This window comes from Phoca vitulina, unplaced genomic scaffold, assembly GCF_004348235.1.
Source record: "Phoca vitulina isolate PV1807 unplaced genomic scaffold, GSC_HSeal_1.0 scaffold33, whole genome shotgun sequence".
Taxonomy (NCBI): Eukaryota; Metazoa; Chordata; class Mammalia; order Carnivora; family Phocidae; genus Phoca; species Phoca vitulina.
Window position 1 is genome coordinate 2,829,259 of NW_022589736.1, and position 15,932 is coordinate 2,845,190.

Genomic DNA, 15,932 nt, shown 5'->3' on the forward strand with positions numbered 1-15,932 from the left:
CCCCCCCGCGCGCCCCGCAGGCCTGGGCCCGGGAGGCGGCGGCGGCGGCGGCGGCGGCGGGAAGGAGGCGGCGCGGCGGCGGGGCCGGGCGCGGAGGGGGAGGGCCGGGCGCGGCGGCGGCGGCGGCGAGGACCGGAACATAATGGTGGGAGACTCGGCCGCGGCGGGCGCGGGGCGCGGGCGGGGGCGTCCGAACGGTGGCGCCGTCGCTTTGTGGAGCCTGGCCCCGGCTGCAGCCTCTCTGGCCGCCGGCGCGGTGCGCTCGCCGCCCGCCCTCCCGCGAGCAGCCCCGGGCGGCCCGCCGGGCTTTGTGTAGGCGGGCGGGGGCGGCGGGGCCTGCGGGGGTCCCGCCCGCGCCCCCTCGCCCTCGGCGGGCCCGGGAGGGGCGGGCCGGAGGAGGAGGAGGAGGAGGACCGCGCGGGGCCTGCTCGGGCCGGAAGCCGGGGAATCGCGTGAGCGCCGCCCGCCGGGCCGGCCCTTCCCGCGCGGCCAGGCCTGGGGCCCGCGGGTTGGGGTCCGCCGGAACGCGGCCCTGTGAGTGGGGGAGGGCGGGGGTGCGGGCGCCGGCGTGGCTCGTTGTGTGAGGGCGGCGGCCGCGGCCGGGCAGGGCGGTCCCCGAGCACCCAGGCGAGGCCCGCTCCGCGTCCCCTGGGGCCGGGTTCCGCGGCGGCGAGGCCTGCGCCTCCTCAACAGGTCCTCCCGGGGCCTCGGCACGGCGTGCGGAGCGGGGCCGGGGGCTGCGGGGCTCCTGGGGCGGCCCGGGCCCCCAGCTTCCACGTGGACGGCCGCTCGCGCGGGGGTACGGGCCGGCTGCATGCTGTTGGCGGTGCGCGCGGGGCCCGGGTGCGGGTGGGCTCCGGGGGTCCGGGGGTCCGGGGGCGCCGAGCAGGTGCCAGGTGGCCTGTGCGGGGAACGGGCGCCTGTGGGCTGGAGCGGCCAGTCCGGCGTCCCGAGGTTTGGGTCCTGGGTCCTCCGGTGCCCTGCATCCCACTGTAAGCCTGCTGAAAAATCATCTGTTTGTTGAAAGGCAGAAAGTAAAACGCTAACTTGTTTTCTTTTCAACTAAGAAATGGAGTAGTTGTAGCTTACTAATTGTGGGATGCATAACCTCTTCAGGTTTTGGGGTCATCGATTCTAATTAATGGTTGGAAGTTATCAGGGAGATAGTCTTGGTTGTACTTAAAAAGTTTGAATGCTTTCTGGTAAACAAGGTCACCTTTGTGATTTTTTTCTGAGTTCTAATTTGTACAATAAGGATATAGAATATGAATTTTTGTTTAGGGGTGTTATTTTCCACGTCTTTGGCTAACTGGCTGGTTACAGGGATTATTTTGGTGGACTCTTCTTTATAAGATGGCTAGGCTAGAAAATCAAAGATCAGAAGGTGTGGGATGTGATTATGACAGAATGAATACATTTTTTTTTTCCTTAACTCTACCTGTGGTTAACAGGATTTCTATCTTTTACGTGGTACTTCCTCCCCGTAGATGTTGTTCATGTGAAAACTGAGTCTCCCTTTTACATTCTGTAAAGTGGGAAATTTATTTTTGCAGTTACCGGTTGTAAGGTGTTTAAATACACACAACTAGTAGTTGCTTTACAAAGAAAAATCACAGAACGTGTTAGTTTTCGCTCCTGAGCGCATGCTGAATATTCCTGGGACACGGTTATGTCGGTACTTTGGATGTCCTCTTGCATGTTTCCTTGAATTGACGCGTGTTTATGTAAACTCTAACCCTTTTGTAATTCTACCCCTTTTCCTTTAGGAGTGGTTTAGATATTGTGTAATAGAGACACTCCTACCTTTTGGCATACTTGAGACATTAATTGAAATTAAGAATTTTAACATTTGTAGTAGAGGTGTCGCTTGCTGTCCTAATAATGCTTCAAGACCTAAACCTCTGGTTGTCCTATTTTCTTTACCTACCTTTACCATCCTTCAATTGAATTTTACCTGGAAGACATCATATAAGCAAAGAGGTTGTATCTGTGGGGAAAATTGAGTTAATGGCCAGACTTTGCCTTATGATAGTTAAAAACTTTTCACTGTTTGAAAACCTTAACTTGTACTTAACACTGACTTTTTTTTTTAATAGGGTGATTAGGTTTTTTTTTTGTCCTTTAGATTAGAGAGGTAGCATATAGCAAAATGACTGAAGCCAGATGGCTCGGGTCTGAATCTCTCCTCTGTCATTTTCTAGCAAAGTCACAGCAGGCAAATTACTTAAACTCGCCATGCCTGGTCTCAGTTTCCCCATCTGGAAAACAAGAGGGATAATAACTGTACCAACTTCGTAGGGCTATGGATGCATGAATCACTATTAGACTAATTCAAGTCAGTTGAATCAAATTCAGTTTGGGTTGATAATTGGAACGGGTGGAAAGGAATGGACCTCTGAAATTGCAGCATAGCATTCTTATGTGTGCCTTGGTTACTAATTTGTGTGTGTTGGAGCATACCTCTGAATCCCTCCGTGTGTTCACTTTAGTTATCCCAGAGTTGGAAAATAAGAAATTGTTATATTCCTCAGGGCTCACTAACTTGAAGCAATTTTTAAGGATCTTTTTGTCATTACTTTTTTTGCATTTATTCTCTTTACTGGTAAAATACATGTATCAAAATGAAAATTTTAAAGTGTATAGTCTAATGGTATTAAATAAATTCACGCTGTTGTGCAGAAAGCATCACCATCCATTTCCAGAACTCTTTTCCTTTTGTAAGACTTAAACTCCATACTCACTGACTCCCTGCCCCCCTCCCCCGGTGCCCAGCACCCACCTATCATGACTTCTTTATCTTTGATGAAGGGTCTGGGTAACTGAAGCACATAGTGTAAGAGTTCTTATTTGAACCATTGGTAATCAGTGAATCATTTTCTCTTTTCCCACATCTGTCACCCTGTCTGCAACTGCTTCAGGTTATATGTTTTGTATTCATTTGTAGCAGTAAGACTTTCTGAATAAAGAATCACTGCTTGTTACCTCTTGATTTGATCATTGTGGAATTCATAATCCCTCACCAATATTTTTTCTAGGAATTTTGACAAAAAATAACGGATTTGAGTTTAATTTCTACCTGTATTTCTTGCACAACAGCTTTGAGTTACTTTTTTGCAGTGGCATTGTCAAAATTTCAAAACAACTTAAATCTGCTTTGGTGCAGTGATTTTGTGGAGATGAGTAGTGATCTGAAAGTTCTCTGTTTCATCAGCGGTCTGTCCTTTGGTCTTGATTTTTGAAATGTTTTGGTATTCAGAAGTTTGTAACATAAATGAGTACCATGATACTATGTACCAAATAGAGAATGTTCACCAAGTCTTAGCCATTGTGCAAAGTTCTTCACATAGGCTGTTCTACTGTTAGAAATCCTATGAGTGATCATCTTAAAAGCACGGCAGTCTTCCTTTAAATTATGGAAGGCCCCACCACCTCCTAGCACACCCCATCCCAGCACACACTCACCAGCTAGCAGCTTTGTGAGAGAATGTGCTCTGTAGAACATAAAAGTTTGAGAATTCCTGTGATAGGAAGTAAAGTGATAGAAATGAAGTTTAATGGGAGGGAGATAAAAATCAAGTCTAAATACCCAAGAGTATGGCTTTTTTTGAATAAGCAAGTCTTAGCCGTAGTATTTTAGACATATTGTACTGCCTTAAGGAAAGATCTCATTGCACATATGTGTGCCTGTTAATAATTTTCCACTCAGAAAATTCTTAAAAAGTTATTTAGTTGTATTGTGAAAGTGCTATATAATACTTAATGTACAAGTTATTTACAAGTGCAGATAGTATGTATATTTACTTGGATGTTAAAAAATATTTTTGTAGTTCATTATGTATTGGTAGGGACATTTAACAAATTGTTAGATGCTTAGATTTGCAAAATTGAGGTAAATATGTGGAACCTGTAAATATTTAGACATTTAATCTTTCATTGTACTTTTTGATTATATTTTCTATTCGATAGCTAAGAGGCTAAATATTTGCCTAGCTTTACATGAAATTAAAGAAATTACAAGGTAATGGGATACTGTTAAATCCACATTTTATTTTATTTTATTTTTAAAGATTTTATTTATTTATTCATGAGAGACAGAGAGAGAGAGAGAGGCAGAGGGAGAAGCAGGCTCCCAAGGAGCAGGGAGCCTGATGCGGGACTTGATCCCAGGACCCTGAGATCATGACCTGAGCCGAAGGCAGACGCTTAACCATCTGAGCCACCCAGGCGCCCTAAATCCACATTTTAAAGGCATATGGCTCATCTATTCAGAGAAGAGAGAAGTCTAGCAGATCCCGTTATGTTAAAAAGATGTGTATTGATGAAGACTTGTGTGGTGTTTTATTTATTTTGTAAACTGAGTAATATTTATAGTAGATTAACTAGTTTTGTTTTAAATGCCTTTGTCGTCGTTACTCCATAATTACTGTTTCGTAAGATTAAAGTATTGTGTTTTCTTATGATAGGTACAGTATGTTTTAATACCTTGAGTTCATTCCTGAAACATTGTTATTTATGGAATCTACTATGTACTAGACACTTGCCAGGTAACAGTTACTGAAGCAAGGGGAGTGTGGCAGAAGAAAGTGTCTAAGTGCTTTGGGACAATATATGTGAGTTACAGTATATTGCATTTGAGTTAAGATTACTTTTGAGGGTTTAACAGTGGTTTTTTTTTTTAAGATTTGTTTATTTTAGAGAAAGAGCACAGGCAGGAGGAGACAGGCAGACTCCCCACTGAGCACGGGGTAGGGGGGTCTTGATCCCAGGACCCTGAGATCATGGCCTCGAGATCATGACCTGAGCTGAAATCAAGAGTCAGACCCTTAACCGACTGAGCCACCCAGGTGCCCCTTAACACTGATTTCAAATTTTTTTTTTTTAAAGATTTTATTTATTTATTTGACAGAGACAACAGCGAGAGAGGGAACACAAGCAGGGGGAGTGGGAGAGGGAAAAGCAGGCTTCCCGCAGAGCAGGGAGCCTGATGCGGGGCTTGATCCCAGGACTCCGGGATCACGACCTGAGCTGAAGGCAGACGCTTAACGACTGAGCCACCCAGGCGCCCCTACACTGATTTCAGATTTATTCTGATTTGTAACTTTGTGATTTTTATTATGTTCACCACTAAAAACAACTTTGTTGTGATTAATAATTTTTTATTTTCTCCAGATGTTAGCTAAACGTTTAAGTGACAGGAAGACCCACTTAAAATTTTTAATATTTTCTCCAGTTTGATCTACTTAACGTTAAGTAAATTTAAAATATAAAGAGGGAAGAATTTTCTTCTCCATTTAGGCATTTATTGTGTAAACACAAAAGAAATATGTGTACAAAATTTTTAATGGGTATGTTGAGAGGTTGTCACCTAATACTAATTCCCACAATTGGGATTAAAAAATGCTAAGTTTTTTAAAAATCAGGAAGATACCGTGATTTATAGCAAGACAATCTGTCATGAATACATTTTAACTTGCATGTATATTCACATAGGTCCCTTTAGAAGCTTACCTTAGCAGTTTTAGAAAGCTGGGTTTCATTGTAAACATCTTGCTTGTGGCAGCACCATTTTTTTTTTTTTTAAGGGTCACTTAGGTGGGGCGCCTGGGTGGCTCAGTCGGTTAAGTGTCTGTCTTTGTCTCAGGTCTTGGTCTCAGGGTCCTGGGATCAAGTCCCCCATTGGGCTCTCTGTTGGCAGGGAGTCTTCCTTCCTCTGCCCTTCCCCCTGCTTGTGTGCACACTTGTGCACACACTCATAAATAAATAAAATCTTTAAAAAAAAAAAATAAGGGGGGACGACACCTGGGTGGCTCAGTCGGTTAAGTGTCTGCGTTCGGGTCTGGTCATGATCCCAAAGTCCTGGGATGGAGCCCCGCGTCGGGCTCCTTGCTCAGCGGGGAGCCTGCTTCTCCCTCTCCCTCTGCCTGCCGCTCTGCCTATCTGTGCTCTGTCTCTGTCAAATAAATAAATTCTTTAAAAAAGGGGGAGCACTTAGTGAGCACCTACTCTCCCAGGCAGTTGTGTTCTTGCTTTCATCTTTGCAACAGCGAGTTGCAGTAAGGAGTATTATTGCAGATGATGTGATGAGTTACGTTGTTATAGTTGTAAGTACCCTATAATTTACAAGAAGGCAGTGGACTCAGAAGGTACATTAACAGTGCGGGAGGTCACACACAGTACAGGATCAGATGGGTTTTGCGTTCAAGTGTATGACTGCCTCACCTATATTCTGTTTGGTTGCTGTTCCCTTAAAATTCACCAACTACTGTGATCTTCATACTGACGTATCTTCATCCTCCAAATGTGCACTTATAATCCCGCAAAAGCACAGAATAGTAAAAGAATGTAACACTATGCCTGCTGCCCTTACAAAAGGAGGAGGTGGGAAGAAAGGAGTATTAGGTACCTCCTGGTAGTCAGAATGTTCCAAATGCAGAGTTCCTGTTAATTGTAGTTTCACTGGTAATAACAGCTAGTGATGAAGGGCAGGCATCGATAATGGGTTCTTTGTCTTACTGTTCCTGCTGGCAGCTCACACTAGGAAGATAACTTGGCACAGGGGCGCCTGGGGGGCTCAGTCGTTAAGCATCTGCCTTTGGCTCAGGTCATGATCCCAGGGTCCTGGGATCGAGTCCCGCATGGGGCTCCCTGCTTCTCCCTCTCCCACTTCCGCTGCTTCTGTTCCTGCTCTCGCTGTGTCTCTCTCTGTCAAATAAACAAAATAAAAAAATCTTAAAAAAAAATAACTTGGCACAGGTGTTGGGGGGAACCTACAGTCTTTATTTTAATCCTCAGGCATACAAGAGAAGGGTGAACATTTTCAGAATGAAGTCCAACACTAGAGTGTTCTTGCTGTATTAGGGGAAGGCATTGTCCTGAGGAAGCTTTTAGCATTCCTTTTGCAGAATAAGTTCAATTTGGATGGAAGTAGCGAATTTCTTGAAAGTAGCACTAAGTGCTGAGGCTTTAGAGTTCAGTAGGTGTTTCCTGTTCCCTAAAATAAAGTAATATGAGCGACATATGGTGAAGAGAGACCAGATGAATTGAGTTGTAGCATGAGCAGACCCAGACCATGGGTGCTTCTCAGAAGGGATGTTGGGATGGGATATTAAGTACGGTTTTCTCATTTAATAGCTGTGGAAAGATTTTTAAGAAGTCTTTTAATGAAGGGTAAGCATTGAGAAGGCTCTGCATGGGGAGACTATTTCAGCATAAAAGCTGGTAGGAAGTTCTCATGTTTTGTAGATTCTTGATTTATCTGCCTGTTAGTGGTTTTTCCGTCTCTGAGCTGCACCTGAGAAATGATATCTGGGAGATCAAGTCCTTAATTTGCAGTTGGTTTTGATGTGTAGCACATCTACTTTAACTGCTAAGGCCTTCCAGTAAGAACAACTGAGGTTAATTTATTTGGGATTTCCATTGATACTGTCTTTAAAAAGACTTTTGCATTTTATTTATCATTAGAGGTGTTGTCTTTTTAGATTATAGAGGATATAAAGTTCAAGGTGATTTATTTTTCTTTTGTACTTTTTTTTTTTTTTTTTTTTTTTTTTAAGATTTACTTGTTAGAGAGAGAGAGAATCTAAAGTAGACGCCCCGCTGAGCTGGGAGTCCGACGCAGGGCTCGATCCCAGGACCCTGGGATCCTGACCTGAGCCGAAATCAAGAGTCAGACGCTTAACCGACTGAGCTACCCAGGCGCCCCTTTCTTTTGTACTTATAATTTAATATTTTTTATGTTTAAAAATATCACATCTAATATATAATGTCAGAATACCGGTTATCTTTTATTTTGAAATGCCTTCTTTTACTATTCTGCACGCCTATATTCTAGATACGCATAATTTTAGGAAGCCTCTCACTTGCGATCTGTACTCATGTTGGATTGTTTCAGGTAAGAAACTTTGATTTGAGTGATTTGAAAGTTAAATTTTATTTTCTGAGGATTATTAAAAGTAGCTTTTAGTCTGTTATTTTCAGGTGACTTAAACTGAGCAACCACTAGTCCAGTTTCAAGCTGGGTTTTCTCCCGCCCGGCTCGTTAGTTCTGTGGAAGCCAGGGTGTGTAGCAGGTGGGCTTGAAAGGGGAGGAAGTGGCCCGGGCAGCCTCCCTCAGTGCTGGTTGGTGGTTGGTGGTGCGGGCGCAGCCCCGTCCACACTTCATCTCCTGCTGCTGTTGGTCCTCTTTTTCTACTTGTATGTCATGTGACAAACACAGCTTTTAGAGTGTGTCGTCACATTTTCTTAACTGTACACAATTTTCTCAGTTTTAGATTACCAGATACATTCAGAAGTTGTAGTACTTGCTGTTGTTTGAAATGCATTTTAAATGGAGTGTTCTTTTTTTTTTTAAGATTTTATTAGAGCACGAGTTGGGGGGGAGGGGCAGCGGGAGGGGGAGAAGCAGGCTCCCCGCTGAGCAGGGAGCCCGATGCGGGACTCCATCCCAGGACCCTGGGTTCATGACCTGAGCTGAAGGCAGACGCTTCACAGACTGAGCCACCCAGGCGCTCCTATGGAGTGTTCTTCGGAATTTCACCTTGAAGAGCAGTGTGGGAAATGTTAGACGGATGTCACCAGTAGGAGGCAGTATTTGTTCTTAAGTTGAGATACCATTTCCTCGAATGTCTAAATACTATAAATAATAGGAAGAGGATCACAGGAAGTTTGATTTATAGGGAGCGATTGAGAGAAATTTGAATTCTGCCAAATGACATGCTGACTTGAATGCTGGCCTACTGAGGCTGGGCGGCCACTGGCTCTGCTCGGGGCCTCTTCTCTGCGCCTCTTCTCTGCGCCATGGCTTGGACACTGTTGTTGAGCAGGGAGTGGAGGTAACTGGGAGCCCCTCCTCCTTTCCTTCATCAGCCCCAGGGGATTCTGCTCACCCTGTCATTCAGGCTATTTTGGAGTCCGCTCTCCTCTCCTGCTGTCCTCTATGTAAAACTTACTTCAGCCAGTAATTCTGTTGATCCTTTCAGTAGTGATTTATATTTTAATGTAGTACTGGTTGTATTAATAATACTTTGTAACTTTTACTTGGGTATCCACCTTTCCCCTCCTCATTCCACCTCCAGTGCTGAAGTCAGCTCAAAATTTGCTTTATGGTTGGTGGGCATTTTTGTTCTCTGCCAAGTTTCGTCTTCACCTTATTGCCAGCCCTCAGTGATCTGTCCCCTCAATTTGACCGCTTTAGCCTCCGCTAGTTCTTCTATTGTTTGTTGTTATTGAAGCTTTACCCTGTAATCGTCTTCCCAGTTCCTTGACCTGAGAACCCTGACTGAAATTCCCGTGTAACAGCTAGCGTAGTGCTGGACATGGTGCGCGTAGATGGACGAAAGAATGCTGCTTTGTCTTCGTTGCCTGCATGGTGTAGGCACCGCACGATCTTCTGGGCCCCAGATCCTACTTGATTTCTCATGTCAGCTCATCTTCCACTTTCCAGAATGACTTACTCCCCTGGGCGAGAGAGGGCCCGTGTAGGAAGTCCCGTACCCCACCCAGGATCTGCAGACGTACCTGCACTCCCCATCTCCTCAGAATCCTTCTTAACACGGCAGCCTATGCAGGTGATATGAGACCAAACCTTGTCATACCCTTTTTCAAGATTACAGGAAACACATTTTCACCAAATTAAAACTTGAAGTACTTTAGAAACAGACATTGTATTAAAATAACAGGTATTTGGCAGTTTAGCTACAGAAAGTGCCAGATTTACTGGCACACTTTGTCAGTGTCCGCCTGTTGCTATACACTTCACAGTGGAAAATGCGGAAAGTGTCAGGTTGTCTGGAATATGTAATCCAGTATTTCCTACGTTTTCAAAGGTAGTATAAACTTTGATATGTATATTACATCCGTTCAACAAAGACAGTGTAAGAAACAAGCCCGGACTGTGTGTTATGCAGTCCTGCTCAGAGGTCAGAGGTCAGCTGAATGCATGCTTTTCTGGAGGTTTGGCATCGGTGCAGGAGTGCGTGCCAAGAGCCCACGTGCCGCGTATTCTCACCCCTCGCGTGATTGGCGGTCTGTGATCTGGAAAATGGTCATGTAACTTCTTAGTTCTTCTATTGCTCATTCATTATAATAAAAATATACATACAGTAAAATGAGATTTGCTCCTTCATGATCGTAAAATATCCTTAAAGGGACTGCTAAATAATTGAGGGTTTTAAAAACTTATAGTTGATTCTCATGTAATCAGAATGTACATAATGGAAAAGTTCAACTGCAAACTTTGGTCTAATTTTATGCATTAAAGAGATGGTATTTTAAAGGCAAATGTATTAGGAAGAAAGGTCGTTATAAACGGAGATTAAATTCATTCCAACATTTATTAGGTGATATGTGTTACTGTTAGTGTAAGCTCTTTGCCGTGGATGAAATTGCCCTGTTTCCTGTGTCCCTTTGCTCTCTGTCCCTTCATCATGGTGCTCATACGTACTTAGGTTGGTTCTGAAGACAGAATGGTTATTTGTCCTTATTCAAGGTTAACGTTTACTAGTACACAATCTGCAAATTATGGTAAAATCCCCTTGAAAAAAATATTCGAGAAATTAAGCCTTCTCATAAACTCAGCATCTGCTAGTATGGTTGCTGTAAATGAGTGATCACTTAACAATGATTTCCAACACAAACATCACGTGCCCTGTTTTGTAGATTTTTAAGTTCCTAAAAGACAGTGATTGTGTCATTTTACCAGACGTGTTAGGAAATAATGTGATGAGCATATCCTTAGGTCGAGTAGTACGTCTTCTGTCTGGTGGCATCTGTTCCGTGCTGGCTCCGTCTAACTGGAAATATGGTAGAAGCTTCGGTTTTCTTCATATCCCTGCTTTCAGGGTGTTTGCGTTACAGTGTCCTAAAAATGACTATTTAAAGCATTTAAAAAGTAAAGATGACATTTTATTATAATTACAGTTGATTCTTTTTATTCACCGTAGTCCTGTGCTGTCAGGTCACCGCAAACACTGAATTCCCCAACCGGGATCCTTTGCCTGTGGGGGAAATACAGGCCTATGTTCCTGCCAGCTCTTGGGTTACATTTTTGTGAACCAAAATGCCATTTCCATGCTACAGGGTCATTTGCTAAAATCCTTGTAAAAAAGCCAGTCTCAATGCTGAAAACTTATTCTCCATAACCCTTTTACTGCATAAATTTGTCTGCCAAATTTAACTTTCTTCGCGGAGTGTCCCTTTTTGAAACACGCCAGCCAGCCAGCACTATTAGCTGAGGAAGATTCAGCGTTTTCCTAACCCCAGGTAACGTGACTGTAAATTTCCTTGGCTGTCAGCCTCACAATGGTGCTGTCCACTACACTTTTTGATCTGTTGTCCTCTCCTGGGTCCACAAATGTTGCTGCGTTTCCACCTTCTGTGCACCGTAGATCCTTGAGCACTTTCCAGACTGGCCTCAGGCACAAATGGGCACATCTTCTCTCCTCCCTGGTTCTGGGTGATGGCCCCATAACCATAACCGAGTACCTGAAGGATGCTTGCTTGACACCCCAGAGCCAGCCATGGCCTGCTGGGCTCAGCACAGCATTTCAGCACCATGCTTGGGCTGTTCACACCAGGAGATCACCAGCACAGAGCACAAAAATGCGAAAAACGTGGCATTAAGTAGCCTGCAGAAAGGACACCGTTGACAGTCTGAGCTGGAACAGGAGGCAGCCCCGGTTCCCTTGCAGCTGGGACCCTGCCCTGTCCTGAGCGATGGTCCACTGGTCCTAAGTACGGATTTCAGCAAGCAGGTGAACTCACAAACGTGCAATATGCAAATAATGAGAATCCATGCTGATTTTCATGTTTGTATCTTTTATTTCATCCAAAAGTTCATGGCTACAAATAAAATACGAGAAAATTGCTCTTATTTTGACTTCTATTAATTGGACAGTTTTCCCCTGTAGTTTTCTGTCTTTAAAAATAGAGAACACAGAGCAGCACTTGTGTAGACAAGCTTCACACATGTTAAAAAGAAAACAAACTTGAAAACATGTTTGGCCTCAAAAGCAGTTTTAAGAAAAGCGGATTAAGACAGGATACAATGTTTGCACTTTTGGCTTTGGTTGAACATTAGAACAAGACCAGGGGCACCTGGCTGGCTGGAGTGTGTGATTCTTGATCTCAGGGCTGTGTGTTTGAGTCCCATGTTGGGCATAGAGATGACTTAAGACCAAAGAATCTAAAAAGGCTAATTCATATCCGTGGTAGCAGGGATCTAAAAACCCCACCCTTCATTCAGAGAAGAACTACCCTCCTGCACCATGACCCTGTCATCAGGGTGGTGGTCTCATATTTGGTGGATAGACATTTAAAACAAATTTTAAAGGGAAAGGGAATCTTGAGAAACATGCACACTAGAAAGAGGTTAGTGTGTCAGTGACTGGTGAACAGTAAGGGGATAGACAATTACAAAAGTCAAGTCCACAAATGTAAGAAGCTTGACTGGTGTGTAAAGGTGAGTTTGCTCCCCGCGGGATTTTCAACAGTGTCTGGAGACATGCAGACATGCTTGATTGTCATGCCTTGGGAGATTGTCCTGTCTAGTGGGTAGATGCCAGGGACTCTGCTGACAGCTCCCACAGCACAGACGTCTGCTCCGTGAGAGGGTCCGAGGTTGAGAACCCTGGTGCAGGACAGGCAGGTGTCCGTGTGTGTGATGATGACCGTGGCTTATCAGGAGAATGCGTGTTTGCTGTCTCTGTACTCAGTTTAAGCAGGTAGTGTGTATCTATCTAATTTTTGTTTGATTTCCAGTCACCTTGCTTTAAGGAAATTTTAATGCTAAAAAAAAATCACTTATTTTGAAGACTTACACATCTTTAAATTTTATTTATTTATTTATTTGACAGAGAGGGAGACAAAGTGAGAGCAGGAACACAAGCAGGGGGAGTGGGAGAGGGAGAAGCAGGCTCGCCGCTGAGCAGGGAGCCTGATGCTGGGCTCGATCCCAGGACCCTGGGATCATGACCCAAGCCTATGGCAGACGTCCAATGACTGAGCCACCCAGGCGCCCCGCATCTTTAAGTTTTTAAAAGTTTTTTAAATTCCAGTATAGTTAACATGCAGTGTTATATTAGTTTCAGATGTACAGTGTAATGATTCAACAATTCTTACATGTCTTGTTTTTAAATAAGGATAAACTAAGTATTTGTTTGTTACTGTTTTTTACTTACGTTAAGTCCTGTAACAGTAACTTGTTGGAAAGCTTTTTTCCTTGTCGTGTGATTAATTTCTTAACATAAATATGGTAATCAGAGGTATGCATACTTTAGCTTAAAGGTCCTTATTTAAATTTAAAAACTCTAGTGCGCTCATCTTTAGATACTGTGAAAACCATAAATTTGGAGGTAGACTAGTAGATTATATTCTTTTGAGAGGTTTGGCATAGTTTGGTCTGCATTTTCATAAATATCCAGGACATGACTCAGAGTACTAATTAGTAAAAGCACAAAGATGTGAGTCAAAATAGGAATACAAACAAAAAATACCTTCGTATTAATATTTTAAGTTATGTAGGCACAGATCTTTTCATAGATTTTATACGGCCAAGTTTCAAATATCAATCTTTGATATTTTTTGCTGGCAGAGGGTTAGGGTTAGGGTTTTTTTTTTTTTTTAAAGATTTTATTTATTTATTTGACAGAGAGAGACATAGCGAGAGAGGGAACACAAGCAGGGGGAGTAGGAGAGGGAGAAGCAGGCTTCCCCACGGTGCAGGGAGCCCGATGTGGGGCTCGATCCCAGGACCCTGGGATCACGACCTGAGCTGAAGGCAGACGCTTAATGACTGAGCCACCCAGGCGCCTGGGTTAGGGTTTTTTTGAACAGAATTTTATAATTTATACTTAATCACTTATTTTGTGTTATTAAGGATAACCTACTGTGGGGATGCCTGGATGGCTCAGTCAGTGAAGCGTCTGCCTTCTGCTGGGGTCATGATCTCAGGGTCCTGTGATCGAGTCCGGCATTGGCTCCCTGCTCAGTTGGGAATCTGCTTCTCCCTCTCCCTCTGCCCCTCCCCCTGCTCTCTCACGTGTGTGCTCGCTCTCTCTCTCTCTCTCTCTCTCTCTCGCTCTCTGACAAATCTTTTTTAAAAAAGGATAAGCTACTATGTACAGTATTGAATGTTTGATACTAGGTCTTGGGAACTTGAGGAAAATAGTTTATAGATTTAAAATATATGGTGAACTGTTAATTACTGAAGCATAGAAAGTTCGTGTAATTCTACTTTTGTGTATGGTCCTCACTTGAATAAGACGATATGTCCTTTGGTTTCTGAGACTTGTGTTTTAAGTGCACAATTCAGTGGTTTCTAGCACATTCTTAAGATGGTGCTGTCCTTCCTCTGGGCTCTGTTCCTCCTCCTTCAGGGTCTCCATCCTCCCCGCGCTGTCCGTCCTCCTCCTTCGCGTGCTGTCCCTCCTCCACGCTGTCCCCCCTCCTCCCCGTGCTGTCCCTCTTCCTCTACGCTGTCCCCCCTCCTCCGCGCGCTGTCCCCCCTCCTCTGCGCGCTGTCCCCCCTCCTCCTCCGCGTGCTGCCCCTCCTCCGCGCGCTGTCCCTCCTCCTCCGCGCGCTGTCCCTCCTCTGTGTGCTGCCCCCCTGCGCTCTGTCCCCCCACGCTCTGTCCCCCCGCACTCTGTCCCCCCTCCGTGCGCTGTCCCCCTTCCGTGCGCTGTCCCTCCCCTGTCCCCCCCCCCCCCCCCCCCGCACGCTGTCCATGCGGATTGGCCCATCCTGGATGTTTCCTGTGGGTAGATGCCTGCCTCATGTGGCCTCCTGTGTCCGCATTCTGTCACTGAGCATACTGTTGTTGAGGTTCCTCTACCTTATAGCGCGTGTAAACGCTTCCTTTTTATGGAGGTAGAATTGACATGATGGCCGTGTGTAAGGTGTACCATGTGTTGATTGGATGCACTTACATATATCCATACGATTACCACCATGGAGTTAGCCAACAGCTCCATCACATCACATAATTATGATTTCTGTTTTGTGGTGAGAACATTTAAGATCTGGCCTCTCAGCAGCTTTCAGGTGTATGATATGGTATGGTTAACTATAATTACGGTGCTGTGCGCTATATCCCCAGAACTTGTTTATCTTCCAACGGAAGTTTATACTGTTTGACCAACACCTTTCCAATTCTCTTCGTCATTGGCTAGGTCATAGCCAACTTCCTTCCTCTTTTGAGAAGCAGCTGAGAGATTTTAAAAGCATCTGCCTCGTTTCCCGCATGAAGGTACCAGCCTGTGTGTTCCCAGCTGGTCGTCTTAGGAGTGTGAAGTGCCATCTCACTGTGGTTCTGATTTGCGTTTTCCTAATGACTGATGATGTTGGACATCTTTTCATGTGCTTATTGGTCATTTGTTTATCTTCTTTGGAGAAATGTCTCCTTGTATCCCGATATCTGTTCATGTCATTGCGCATGTTTTAATTGGGTTGTCTTTTTAACAAATTTAAGGTTATGCATAGAAGTCTTTTATCAGATATATGATTTGCAAATATTTTGTCCCTTCTCTGGATTGTCTTTTCACTTTAGTGATGGTATTCTGTGAAGCACAAAAGCTTCTAATTTTCACGAAGCCTACTTCTTCCTTGCGTTTTTACATGACGCTTCATTCTTCTTTACACCTGCTTTGTACCCCACTGTGTGGGCGCCCCATGCTGTATTGAAGCAGTCAGTATTGCAGGGAGCACTGTGATAAATGGCTTTGTGCACATAACATTTGTGATTGTAAATGCATAAGCGATTTTGGTGGTTACTGCCACCTTCCCTCACATGAAGACTGCCGTTTGTGTTCCCACCAGCAGGGTAAGAGGATGGTGATTGCTCTGCAGGTACATAGAGGATATTGCCAGGCTCTTCTATTTCCGCTAGTCTGATAGGCGAGAAATGTTTAATTAAAATGGAGTAGATTACTCTTCGAAT

General features: G+C 44.4%; 1 protein-coding gene across 4 annotated transcripts in view; it reads left to right on the top strand.

Annotated features, from left to right (window-relative positions):
• Nucleotides 1-15,932, top strand: part of ZMYND11 (zinc finger MYND-type containing 11) — a 128,560-nt gene that overhangs the window by 1,218 nt on the left and 111,410 nt on the right. The window contains exon 1 of one of the 4 annotated variants that reach the window (XM_032425992.1): nucleotides 427-534. The exons of the other annotated variants lie outside the window; for them this stretch is intronic. The gene's annotated coding sequence lies outside the window, so the exon portion shown is untranslated. Of the gene's footprint in view, nucleotides 1-426; nucleotides 535-15,932 lie in introns of those variants that run through there. 4 annotated transcript variants of the gene reach the window in all.